This window comes from Pteropus alecto, unplaced genomic scaffold (assembly GCF_000325575.1).
Source record: "Pteropus alecto unplaced genomic scaffold, ASM32557v1 scaffold62, whole genome shotgun sequence".
Lineage (NCBI taxonomy): Eukaryota > Metazoa > Chordata > Mammalia > Chiroptera > Pteropodidae > Pteropus > Pteropus alecto.
Window position 1 is genome coordinate 1,581,046 of NW_006432491.1, and position 3,998 is coordinate 1,585,043.

Consider the following 3,998-nt stretch of genomic DNA (forward strand, 5'->3'; position numbering starts at 1 on the left):
GCAGAGGGCTGGTGGGAGGCATTTCCAAATAGTTCCAAGGTGTTTGGCTTAAATAAGACCTGAGGACACTTGCTGTGGTCATCTTTTAAGCTCTCCAGACTCTCAATGAGCATTGCCTGAACACCGTAGGTGGGAGAAAACAACTTTTCCTCTACCCTTTTTGGTTTTTGGCTAAGAGATCCCTGTAATAGAAGACAGGTTAACAGGAGAAAAAAAATTATGCACCTACAAAGGAACCTCACAAAGATATGAGAGTCAAAAGGCAGCCATATGGTTGAGCTTATATCATCTTGAGCTTAGGAAAAGGATTGGGGTCTGGGGCTTCAAAGAAAGGAAGGCAATTTACAATACAGTAAGAAAAATAAATGTTTTATAAACAAAGGTTGCCTGCCATCCAGATAAGCGTTCTGATGAAAAATAATCCCTACACTAAAGAGGTATACTTTGGGTGGTACATCCTCCTACCTTTTACTCCCTGATCTAAAGTTCAGCCAGACTTTTGCCAAATAGAATAATTCCTAGTCCCCTATCCTCCTCTAGATGTTTTTTTTTTTTCTATTAACATTGAGCACTTTCTAACATATTGATCTTGTTTATTAACTATCTCCCTTACTAAAATGGACACTCACTTATAGTAAAAAAAATGTTTTCTATTGGTTCATTACGGCATCAGTAGCGCCTAGAACAATCCCTAACATAAATTCTCAATAAATATTTGTTAAATGGGCATGCTATTGAATGATTAATAGATTGTTTTGTTCTTGCCTTAGCTGATGTTAACTATTCATTTTACTTGTTCCTGCTTTGTCATACTTCTTTCTATGTGTTTTTTTTTTTCATAAATCTATTCACAATTACTGTTACTTAAACATTACTTATACAAAGTGTATAGAAGTGGTTTATAAAATGATCATTTCTAATCTATTTATTGTAGTTTTGACAAAATAGAAAAATAAGCAAAAACCTATCTTGCCTATGATTTACAATTTATCTGTTTTTTTTTTTTCCCCTAGACCATTGATCACTGTCTCTACTCCTTGTATAGCTTTATCCAGGATTTTCCTTTTAGAACTAGGCACCGGAATTAGAGATGTTATTTGTAAAGGAAATATATGGTAATTAATTAAGTATCCAAAAACAGAAAAGATAGAATGAAGTTTGGTCTAGCTATATATAATTGAAAATAAACTCAATGATATGCTTTAGATGATTTATGGCACCTCATAAGAGCCCATTCTGTACATTTTTTTCGAAAACTACCTTCAGCAACATGATATTGGTAACTTAAAATTGGCCAGTGTGAAAATACTTACAAAACAAAAATTTCAAATGCTTTAAATTGGAGCTTTTCTTTTCTAGAATGCTGCTTGTTAAATTGCTTTAATATTTACCAGCACATCAATAAATGCAATCTATTGACACAGGAAGAAAGAACCTATCTGAATAGGGATTGATTCCATTAGAGATTGAATCAATAATTCATAACCTTCCAAAAAAGAAAGCACCAGTTTCAGATAAATTCACTGGTGAATTTTACCAAACATTTTAGGAAGTAAGTATGCCAATTATTTATAATCACTTTTAGGGTATAGAAACAGAGGAAATCCTCCCTAACTCATTCTATGAGGCCAGAAATACCCTAATACCAAAATCAGGCAAAGACATTACAAGAAAAGAAAACTACAGACCAATAACTCTCATGAACATAGATGCTAAGCCTCAACAAAATATTAGAAAATCAAATCAAACAGTGTATATAAAGAATTACACATCAAGGCCAAGTGAGATTTATCCCAGCTTTGCAAAGCTGGTTCAACATTCTAAAATTACTTAGTATAATCTATCACAAAATAGGCTCAAAAATTACTAATTATCAATTGATATACAAAAGCGTTTGACAAAACGCAACACCATTTACGATAAAAATTCTCAGTAAACTAGGAATAGAGATAAATTTCCTCAATTCGATAAAGAATATTTACAAAAAAACTAATAGATAACATCACATTTAATTGTGAGAAACTCAAAGCTTTCACACTAAGATCAAGTACAAAGTAAGAATATGTCCACTCACCAATCCTTTTCAACATCTTACTGCAGTTTCTAGTTGACTCAATAAAATGAGAACAGGAAATAAACTTATACAAGTTGAAAAGGAGAAAATAAAATGTCTTCGTTCACAGATAACATCATTATCTATGTAAAAAAGCCACAAAAATTGACAAAGAAAGAAAAAAACATCTTGGAACTAATAAATGATTATAGCAAGGTCGTAGAATATAAAGTTAACATAGAAAGTCAATGACTTTTTGTATATAAGCAGTGAACAAGTAAAATTTAAAAATAGAAACACAATAATATTTACATTAAAACTTGAAAATGAAAAATATAAGTATAAATACAACAAAATGTGTACAATATCTATATATTAAAAAAAAAAAACTACCAAATTCTGATGAATAAAATTAAAGAACTAAATAAATTCCATGTTCACGGGCAGGAAGACTCAATATTGTCAAGACCTCAGTTTTGCTTACATTGATCTATAAATTCAATGCAATGTCAATCAAAATCCCATCAAGTTGTATTGTGGATACAGACAAACCAATTTTGAAGTTTATATGGAGAAACATAACGTATGAACACCCAAAATAGCCAATACAATATTTAAGAAGAAAAATAAATTTAAAGAACTGACACTACCTGATTTTAAACTTATTGTAAAGCTACAGTAATCAAGACAATGTTATATTGGTAAAGAATAATGAAAGTGAAACACAGTAGAGAACTGAGAAAGTGGTTTATTAAAATAGCCAACTCATCTTGGACAAAGGAGTAAAGGCACTATAATGAAGCAAAAATAGACTTTTAACAAATGATGCTGGATTGACTAAACATCATGGGTAAAAAAAAAGAATCTAGACATACGAATTAACTTAAAATGGATCACTGACCTAAAGTAAAACCTAAAATTATAAAATCCCTTACAGATAACAGAAAATCTAGATAATCTTGTATATAGTAATAACTTTTTAGATACAAATCAAATATATTAGTCCAGGAAAAATAATTGATAAGCTAGAATTTATTAAAATTAATAACTTCTACTCTGTTAAAGACAATGCCAAGAGAATGAGAAGACAAGCTACAAAATGGGAGAACATATTTTCAAAGACATATCTGATAAAGGACTGTTAATCAAAATATACAAAAAAAAACCTCTTAAATCTTAATAATTAGAAAACAAACAACACAATTATAAAACAGGCCAAAGATCTTAACAGACACCTCACTAAAGAAGATATACAAATGACAAATATATATATGAAAAAATGTTCCACCTCATATGTCATCAGGAAAATAAAAATTAAAACAATAATAAGATATTACTATGCACCTATTAGAATGGCCAAAATCCAGAGCACTGACAACACCAAATGCTGACAAGGATGTGGAGCAATAGGAACTCTTATTCATTGTTGGTGGGAATGGTACAGCCACTTCAGACAGCAGTTTGGAGGTTTATTACAAAAGTGAACATAACCTTACCACATGATTTAGAAACACATGCTCCTTTGTAGCTACTCAAAGGAGTTGAAAACATATCTACACAAAAATCTACGTATGAATGTTTATAGCTACTTTATTCATAATTACCAAAACTTTTAAGCAATCAAATGGTCTTCAGTAGGTAAATGGAAAAACTGTGATACATGCAAAGAATAAACATTATTAAGCACTATAAATAAATGAGCTTTCAAACCATGAAAATACAGGTGAGAACATTAAATGAATATTACTATGTGAAAGAAGCCATTTTGAAAAGGCTACATATCATATAGTTCCAACTATATGAGATTTTGGAAAAGACAAAACTATGGAGATGATAAAAAGATCAGTGCTTGCTAGTACTTTGTCAGGGCTGGTGGGAGAATGGTGGTAAATAGGCAGAGCACTGAGGATCTTTAGGACAGTGAAAATACTCTGTATACTACCAT